Source organism: Olea europaea, chromosome 5, assembly GCF_002742605.1.
Source record: "Olea europaea var. sylvestris chromosome 5, O_europaea_v1, whole genome shotgun sequence".
Lineage (NCBI taxonomy): Eukaryota > Viridiplantae > Streptophyta > Magnoliopsida > Lamiales > Oleaceae > Olea > Olea europaea.
In genome coordinates, this window is record NC_036241.1 from 9482183 (window position 1) to 9492505 (window position 10323).

General features: G+C 49.2%; 1 non-coding gene across 1 annotated transcript; it reads left to right on the forward strand.

The window, feature by feature from the left end:
- Positions 1 to 73, forward strand: TRNAE-CUC. Its single transcript has one exon. It is a non-coding gene; the product is annotated as a tRNA-Glu (tRNA).
- The last annotated feature ends 10250 nt before the right edge of the window (positions 74 to 10323 follow it).

The window sequence follows — 10323 nt, forward strand, 5'->3', positions numbered from 1 at the left end:
TCCGTTGTAGTCTAGTTGGTTAGGATACTCGGCTCTCACCCGAGAGATCCGGGTTCAAGTCCCGGCAACGGAATACTGACATTTTTTTTTTATACCTTTATACTCTGTAATGAGTAGTGATTATTGATGTAAAACGAAATACCCAACAAATTGTTGGGTTATATAGTGAAAACGAAATCATTTTTAGAGCCTGTTTGGTACCCATTTTTTTTGAAAATGCATTTTTCTCTCTCTTCTTTTCAACCACACATTCTTTATTAAAATAATATTACACGTAAATCAAAAAATTTTCCTTATTTTTCAACCACACATTTTCCATCAATTTACTATTCAAAAATGCATTTTTACATAAAAATATCTACCAAACACCCTCTTATTCTTCTCTAATATATTATGAGCAACCTTCTTGGGATTTTTAGTTAATTAAGAATATTAATTGAGATGATATTCTCATCACCAGTTGTTAGATTTTCATTCAAAAGTTTGATGTGGTACTTTTTGCTTTATGTCCCAATCCCACAGTGGATTTAGCTACTATCTTGAGTGCTGGCATCCACCTTGGACAGATCGTATTTCCTTTTCTATTTCGCCTGCTGGAGATGTTGCTTAATATGAATGTTTGTGTTCTATGATAAAAAGATATTTCTGTATGTTATACCTCCAAGTTTATGGAAATTTCTTATGTCCGAAATGAGTGATCTCTGTTTAGAAAGATGCGAGTTAGTCTCTTCATTATGTTGTTTTCTTAAGCTGAGATATTACTGAATGCACTTTGGTTCACCTTTCTGTTTATGATCATTGAGAATAGTGAGTGCAGGTGCTTGCTCTGAGTGATGGGGAGCATCATTTGAACATGAGGTTGGGCCTGCTTCGTAAAGGGTACTTCGAAGTGAAGATCGAAAAGAATATTGTTTGGGGTTGGATTCCCAGACTGATTTTACGTGATATAAGGCTAGATTGCGCTTCTACTATCTCCATCAGCTATAGCTTTTGGGAATAGTGGTTGCTTCTCCCTCATCACATTGTCAAATCTTATAACATGCTACTGCGTAACTGAATTCTTGAAAACCTTGTACATTTGTTCTCTATTGGGTTCTGATAGAACTGTTCAATGTGTTGCATTTTGGGGCACACACTAACAGCTTAAGTCGACTACACATCTTTGCATCCATTGCTTTTGGCATCAGTAAGTATGACAAAATACTGAGTTTCTTCTCTAAACCTTAATCGGGATTCCTAGGTTATATAAGGCTAGATTGCTCTTCTCCTATAAGCTTCTTATCACCCCACCCACCGGAGCCACAGCAGCATTGCGACAGTTCTTTTCGATCTTCACTTCGAAGTATCCTTTACGAAGCAAGCCCAACCTCATGTTCAAATGATGCTCCCCATCACTCAGAGCAAGCACCTGCACTCACGATTCTCAATGATCATAAACAGAAGGGTGAACCAAAGTGCATTCAGTAATATCTCTGTTGCGTGTTGTCACACCTGTCCTACCCACCTGAGTCAATGGCCCACTCATCCTGATCCACGTGGCGTTCAAGCCGAGGTGGCACATATTGCCGAGGTGGGTTATATTCGAAGTGCTTCAAGACGAGGTCCATCCGCCGAGGCTCCTCGATCCGATGTATGCGAGTCCGCCGAAGTCCAACTATCAAGGCCCATCCTCAGGTGGAAGTATTTGTCAAATGGTCGAAGCCTGACGCATGAGTCTCTTAACCACAAGGAGCTTCCTCCACAGTCATTTCTCCCAAGAGATCGCCTGCTCAGAGATCTTATTCGAATGACTGATGGAACGTTTGTCACAAGCATAAAGGTCAAGTCTTGTCACTAGTATGGAGGACCTGCGCAAGCAATAAATGCGCCGTAAGCTAGCAAGTCAAGCCCCATACTTAAGAAAAGATGTTTGAACTAAAGAGATGAGGCCACGTGCCACTTCATCCAAGGGCTCCCATTTCATATGTATCACTATAAATACTTTTATTGTGTAATGTCAAAGGCTAATGCAAGAATCAATACTAAAGACTACATTTACTCAACTCTCTCTCATTTACTTGCAATACACAAATCGAGTTTATACACTTTTACATATACACATACGAGCATCGGTTGATAATTATTGTACAATCGGATTACAAACAACCCGCCGGATTCCGAACGTCACCGTCCCGCGTCGTTGGGCTACTCCCACACCCCTTTGAACCGCTCGTTTTAGACCGTCCACGTGTCTTAGCATGTTGGACATTCGCCCACGTAAGCGCGGGTGGGACAGCATCTGTTGGCGCACTTTTTGGGGTCAACAGATTGGCGCCGTCTGTGGGAAACCATACCATAACCACGAGCAACCTTGTGGTAGAAGCTTACTGAAAAACGTTTGGGCAACCCCCCTTTGAAAAAGGATTTGTTCTTGAAAAAGAACAGGAGGAACCCCTATCACTTAGAAAAATCTAAGTTTGATAAAAGAAAAACGAGTTCTAACGAAGATACTCCCTCAAGGAGGGTAATAGAAAGCACGAATGTGCCTCCCCAGCCTGCTGCCCCAGCAGCTCGGACGAGGCTCCACCACCACCAAAGGAGAGGTTGGATGCGTGCGACAACACGACCATCAAGAGATGTGGCTACCATGGCAGCCAACATGAGGGATATAGCCAACCAACTCATGGCCCAAATGCAAGGCCAGGGAGGCTTCCCCATTCCTCCATATGCCCCCCACGAGCACTATCAGCAAGAGGACGAGGTCCAGAGTCATAAGGCTGCCTCGCCAGACTATGGCCGAGGTGAAAGCCCATTCGAGAGGGAAGTGGGAGTCGACATTTCCTCCAACTATGCATCTGGCTGACCCACCGAGGTCCAAATGAGCCATGATAACTTTCTACCTCCATATGAGCAAGGCCTAAGACATAGGAGAGCAGGAAGTGTTTTTGACAGAATCAGCCCTGCCGAACCGAGACCCAGTCAACAGCAAGCTCAGCAGCCTCGGATGAGGCCACAACCTCCACCTCCGATGCCCCAGCAGTAGGAGAGAAGGCATGAAAATGCCCCCCGCGCTGTCCCGTCTAGAAGTAGGCCGCAAAGGAGGGAAGAAGAGGCTAGGAACCGGCCCGGACCCTCTCACCAACAACCGAGGTACGAGGCCGAAGACTACGATTCTGATGAGCAGCGGAGGTCCTGTGACTTGGACGATGATGATGAGAACCTGCCATTCTCAAGAGAACTAAGAAATGCCCAGGTCCCGAGCCACTATGTCATGCCAAAAATACCAAAGTATGATGGGAGAGGTGACCTAGAAAAGCACCTCAACGCTTACAAAACTCACATGAGCCTGAGGGGCGCCACCCCAGCCGTGAAGTGCAGAGCATTCCATTTAACCCTCAGTGGAGCGGCTGAAATCTGGTATAGTAGGCTACCACCTGGGAGTATCCGAAGCTGGCCCGAGTTCAAGACTACCTTCTTGAAGAGGTCGCAGTGAGCAAGGAAGGAGAAGCCCCCATCCAGCGTCTCCAAGACATGAGACAGGCACATGGCGAGTCCCTGAAAAGCTTCCTATCCCGCTTCACCGACAAGATGACCTACTGCGTACAAGTCACCGACAGAGAAGCACTATCTGCATTAAGAGGAGGCTTGAACATGAACACCCTATTCTGGAGGGATGTGCAGAATCAAGACCCCACCACCTATGACGCCCTACTAGAGATGATGAGAAGGGAGATAATCAATGAAGAATTAATTGAGCATAGGAACAGGGAGAGCAAAGGCCTCCCACCTTCTCAAAGACGGCGAGGTAGGGGTCCGACCTCCCACCTCATGGACTACCAGATGAACCAGGCCGAAAATGAGAACTCCGGCCAAGCTCTGGCCACCACAACTCTGAACGCGGTTCCTACCTTGGCATATGAGGATGTCAACCCAACTGCTGACCCACATTAGATGGAAGCCCAGCAGGGACCCCGTAGAGGAAGAGGCCGAGGCCGAGGTTTTGCACCTAGAAATAGGTCCAATCCGAACCTCCTTGGATACTGTTTGCACCACAGGTCCTACGAGCACGACACCGCGGATTGCAGAGACTATGCACACCGCTCCCGGCAGGAACCCGCCAGAGAAAGACATAACTCGTCCCAGGGGAACAGGCCCCCGCCTAGGCACGACAACCGACTTGGGCATGAGGCAGCCGCTCCTCGTCAAAGGGATGTATCCCCGAGGCGAAGAGAGCAAGACACAGAGAGGCCCAGGGAAGGGCGTAGACACCGAAGAAATAGGCAAGCTCAAGATGAGGCCCCAATCCACGAGATAGATACCATATTTGGAGGCCCTTATGTTGGCGGTGAAACACGAAACGCCAAAAGAAATTATGCTAGGGGCTAAGCACCCCCCTCTGACGAGTTACGTTGTGGACAGTAGCTCTCGAAGAAACCAAGTACCACCCATTGTCTTCACCCAGGAAGACGTCGAAGGAGTTCATTACCCCCGCTGCGATGCGCTGGTGGTGAGGGCTGTCATAGCCCGAAATGGGCTCAAACGAATGCTAGTCGACAACGGCAGCTCCGTCAACATCCTATTCGAGTCCGCCTTTGACAAAATGATATTGGACCATCAGTTGACGCCCACCACCACTCCGTTGTACGGATTTACCGGAGATAGCATCACTCCAAGGAGAAAGATAACACTAGTAGTGGAGATGGGAGAATCTCCTCAAACTACGATGAACTTCATGGAATTCCTCGTAGTTGATAGTCGGTCGGCTTACCACGGAGTCTTGGGCAGACCGGCCCTAAAGGAGTTGGGAGCAGTCACCTCCACCCACCACCTATGCATGAAATTCCCAACAGAAAAGGGGGTGGCAACGGTGAGAGGCGACCAGAGAGGTTCGAGAGAGTGCTATCTAAGCTCCATTAAGAAGGTAGAGCCCCGGGACGTCCACGTGATCATAGCTGATGTGGTCATGGCGGATGTCCCAGGTGACGCTCCTACTGACCAAGAAGATGTTGATATGATTGACGCACCGCTTAATCAGGAGGTGCTGATCGTTGATGTGATCGACCCCCGCATAATGGAACATGAGCCTCAAGCATCCCCTGTAGAGGAACTTGAGAGCTTCTCAGCCGACCCCCGAGATCCGTCCAAGGTGTTGAAAGTAGGCAGAGGCCTATCCAACATTTTGAGAGAAAAGATTAAGGACTTCCTAGGCAAGAACCTTGACGTCTTTGCTTGGAGGCATGGGGACATGGTGGGCATAGACCCCAAGATCAGCTGCCACCACTTGAAAATTGATCCTAATGTTGCCCCGCATAGATAAAAAAGGAGAGCCCTCAACCCTGAGAGGTATGAGGCCCTAAAGGAAGAGGTTCAGAAGCTCATCCTAAATGGCTTCATCAGGGAGGCCACCTATCCGAGGTGGGTCTCCAACCCAGTCTTGGTTAAGAAACACAATGGCAAATGGAAGGTATGCATCGACTTTACCAACCTTAATAGAGCTTGCCTGAAAGACAGCTTTCCGCTCCCAAGGATTGACCAATTGGTGGACTCCACGACTGAGCACGAGTTGTTGAGCTTTATGGATGCATACTCCCGCTAAAACCAAATCCCCATGCACCCGGCCGATGAAGAGCACACCTCTTTCATCACGGACCGAGGCCTCTATTGCTATAGAATGATGCCTTTCGGGTTGAAAAACGCCGGAGCAACATACCAAAGACTCGTGAACAAAATATTTACCGACCTCATTGGCAAGACAATGGAGGTCTACGTGGATGACATGCTGGTGAAGAGCTTAGAAGCATAGAACCACATAGCGCACCTCAACAACACCTTTCAAATCCTGAGAAGGTACAGGATGAGGCTCAACCCCTTGAAATGTGCTTTTGGGGTGGCTTCCGGCAAGTTCTTGGGATACATGGTTAACTAGCGAGGAATTGAAGCAAACCCTGAGAAGATTGAGGCTCTATGCCAGATGAGGTCCCCTCAAAAGCCAAAGGAGGTGCAAAGCTTAACTGGACGAGTGGCAGCACTTAGTCGCTTCGTCTCCAAGGCAACTGACAAGTGCCTCCCATTTTTCAAAGTGCTCAAGGCTGGGAAGAAATTCCAATGGACTGAGGAATGTGAAGAGTCCTTCCAAGGACTGAAAAGGCATTTGGGGCAGGCCCCCCTCCTTTCCTAACCGAAGCCCGGCAACATCTTGCAACTATATCTTGCCGTCTCCAATGACTCCATCAGTTCGGTTCTAATTCGAGAAGAAGGGTCCACCCAACTTCCCATCTACTATACGAGTAAAGTGCTCCTATCGTCGGAGACCGATACCCCGATATGGAGAAGCTTGCTTTGGCCTTAATCACGGCCTCTAGGAAATTGAGACCTTACTTCCAAGCTCATACCATCCATGTACTTACAAATTTTTCCCTGAGGCAAGTACTCCAAAAGCCCGATGCCTCGGGAAGATTGTTGAAATGGGCAGTGGAACTAAGTGAATTTGACCTTATGTTCAAAGTTAGGGCAGCCATCAAAGGGCAAACCTTAGCTGACTTTGTTGCTGAATTCACCAACCTACCCGAGGTGGATGAAATCATGGAATCTGTCAAACCCCCCACATGGAGCCTCTTCATCGATGGCTCAGCTGGGGACGTCGGTTCAGGTACCGGGGTTGTCCTCATCAGTCCCGAGGGTCACAAACTCACCTCGATCGTGAGGTTCGGATTCAAAGCCACCAACAATGTTGCAGAGTATGAAGCACTCCTTGCAGGCCTCAGACTGGCCAAGGAAATGCAAGTAAAGAAGCTACTCGTCAGTAGTGACTCCCAGCTGGTTGTTAGCCAAGTCAATGGTAACTTCTCAGCCATAGACAAAATGATGGCCTCCTATCTGAAAATGGAGATGAACCTCATCCCATCCTTTGAGAAGTTTGAGTTAACCCGGACTCCCCGCATCGAAAATACTCATGCGGATGCACTCTCGAAGCTGGCTAGTAGCAAAGACTCAGAGCTACTCACTATAGTGCCTATCGAGCACCTCCTCCTACCATCTACCGAGGCCCCTAATGTCATGTGGGTCGGTGGAACTCCCACCTGGATGCAACCAATCATAGCATATCTGAAAGACCAGGTGCTGCCCACCAACAAGAATGACGCTTATAAGCTGAGAAGGAGGTCAGCCCACTTCCTCTTCGTTGATGACATTCTCTACAAGAGAAGCTTCTGCTCTCCACTCTTACGATGCGTCGGAGGAGAAGAGGTTACTTACATACTAAGAGAAGTCCACGAGGGAGTGTGCGGCAACCACTCAGGAGGCCTATCTCTGGCACAAAAGATACTGAGGCAAGGGTACTACTGGCCTACCCTGAAACGGGACGCCCTCGAATTCGTGCGAAAATGTGATAAATGCCAACGATTCTCTCCCGTACAAAGACGACCATCACAGGATTTGACTGCAGTGTCCAGCCCCTGGCCTTTCTCAAAATGGGGTGTAGACCTCATAGGCCCCTTACCTAAGGGTAGAGGAGGTGCAAGTTTTGCAATAGTGGCCATTGATTATTTCACAAAGTGGGTCGAAGCTGAACCACTGGCAAAAATCACAAAAGCAAACACCTCCAAGTTCCTATGGAAGAATATTATTTGCCGGTTCGGAATTCCCTACTCGATCGTCTCAGACAATGGCAGGCAATTCGATAACAAGAAAATTAGAGAACTGTGTGAAGAGCTTGGCATAAAGAAGCACTTCTCTACACCTCACCACCCACAAGCTAATGGCCAAGTTGAAGCCGTAAACAAGACAATCAAGCATGTCCTGAAAAGGAAGCTTGATGTATCCAAGGGAGTTTGGGTTGATGAGCTGCCCCAAGTTCTTTGGGCAATCCGAACCACCACCAGGACCCCTACTGGGGAGACCCCTTTTCTCATGGCATTTGGGACTGAGGCGATGAGCCCCGTGGAGGTCGGACTTCTATCTCCACGACGTCTGCACTTCAGCGAAGTGACCAACGACGAGCCCCAGAGGCTCGACCTCAATTTCATTGAGGAAAGAAGGGATGACTCCCAGCTGAAGCTAGGCACCTATCAAAGAAAGATGACAAGGTACTTCAACTCCAAAGTCAAGAAGAAGTCGTTCCGAATCAACGATCTTGTGCTCAGGAGGGTCTTCCTATCTTCAAAAGAACCTGGTTCCAGTTCCCTAGGCCCGAATTGGGAAGGTCCATACAAGATCAGAGAAGAAATCCGACCTGGAACCTACCGGATTGAAGACATGGACGGCAAGGCACAACCCCATCCATGGAACATTGAGCACCTCAGAATCTATTATCAATGAATTGTACCATGCTGGGTGACTTTTCCCAACCTTTATAATATTTCTATGGCTCAATAAAATGCATTGATTAAATCCATGTCTGGGATGCGTCGTCACCTCAAAGGAGAGGCTCGGGACCCACCTATGGACCACCTCGCTTGAACTCCGAGGTGCTAGCACATGCCTCCCTTTGGTCTTGCTGAACGCCAAGGGGAGAAGCCTCAACATGGCTGCACCATCCACTATGTCTGGGATGCGTCGTCACCTCAGAGGAGAGGCTCGGGACCCACCCCTGGGCCACCTCGCTTGAACTTCGAGGCGCTAGCACATGTCTCCCTTTGGCCTTGTTGAACGCCAAGGGGAGAAGCCTCAACATGGCTGCACCATCCACCATGTCTGGGATGCGTCGTCACCTCGGAGAAGAGGCACGGGACCCACCTATGGACCACCTCGCTTGAACTCCAAGGCGCTAGCACATGCCTCCCTTTGGCCTTGCTGAACGCCAAGGGGAGAAATCTCAACATGGCTGCACTATCCACCATGTCTGGGATGCGTCGTCACCTCGGAGGAGAGGCTTGGGACCCACCCCTGGGCCACCTCGCTTGAACTCCGAGGCGCTAGCACATGCCTCCCTTTGGCCTTGCTGAACGCCAAGGGGAGAAGCCTCAACATGGCTGCACCATCCACCATGTCTGGGATGCGTCGTCACCTCGGAGGAGAGGCTTGGGACCCACCCCTGGGCCACCTCGCTTGAACTCCGAGGCGCTAGCACATGCCTCCCTTTGGCCTTGCTGAACGTCAAGGGGAGAAGCCTCAACATGGCTGCACCATCCACATGCCTGGGATGCGTCGTCACCTCGGAGGAGAGGCTCGGGACCCACCTCTTGGCCACCTCGCTTGAACTCCGAGGCGCTAGCACATGCCTAGCCACAACCGCTAAAGTCCGAGGCTCACTTATGTTCATTTATTTAAGTCCGAGGCTCACACAGTTCATCTCCTTAAGTCATGTTGATTTGCTTAAGTCCGAGGTTCGCACAGCTCAGTCACTCAAGTTATGTTCATTTATTTCAGTCCGAGACTCACAAAGTTATTTAGTTTATGCTTATATCAAGTTCCAGTTCATTTGTTTAACGAGGTATAAAAACTTAGACAAAAAGCAACAATGAAAGAAGAAAGACATTATATTGATATTTCAAAGAAGGTTACAAAGGGGGGGCCTCTGGCCATTACATCCGAATTACTGAAAAGTAAAACCTAGTCTATGCCTGGCTAGATGACGGAGGCGCCTCAGCACTGGGGGCTTCAGCAACTTGGGCATCAGTAGTTGTTTCCTCTACCTCAGCGCTTGGGGCTTCGGCATCAACTTCTCCATCACTCTGGACCTCCTCAGCTGGGGTCTGAGGTACCTCATCCACAAATTCGGACCTAAGTTGAGCCAGGTCCAAATTGGAATACAGCTCCTCTGCCCGCTCCAGCACTTCGGTATAGGCGAAGTTCCTCCAGTACGAACTAAAGCTCTTGTACTCTTCTGTGGTGTGGAAATTGACGATGTATTCCTTGACCGCCTCCTCCCTTGCAGTTCGGGCCTCTTCTCTGGCAACAAAGGCATCGTTCATGTACCACTTTGCCTGGCCTTCGAGAAATTGATAAGCATCTCGAGCACCGGCCAAGGAGAGATTCGCCTTCTCAAGAGCCTCAGCAGTCACCTTTTGATGCTCATTGGAGACCTCCACCTTCTTCGTCAAGGAGGCCACCTCGCACTGTGACTCATACACTTCCTTCTTTAAGGCCTCAATTTGGGCCAACGCAAACTCAAGCTTCGCCGCCTCTTCAACTTTCTGGGCCTTGGCTTCTTCGACCTCGACCTTAGCAGCTTTCACCTCCTCTGCAAGGGAGGCAGCCTTCCCCTCCGAGGCGTGGGTCCTTGTTTGGAATTCGCTCAAGGCCTCCCTGCATTCGAGCGCGAGGCCAAAGGTCCAGGCGCTTTGGCTCACCAGTGCCCTTGTCAAGTCGGTGGCATCACAAGACGAGGCATGCAGCTGCCACCTC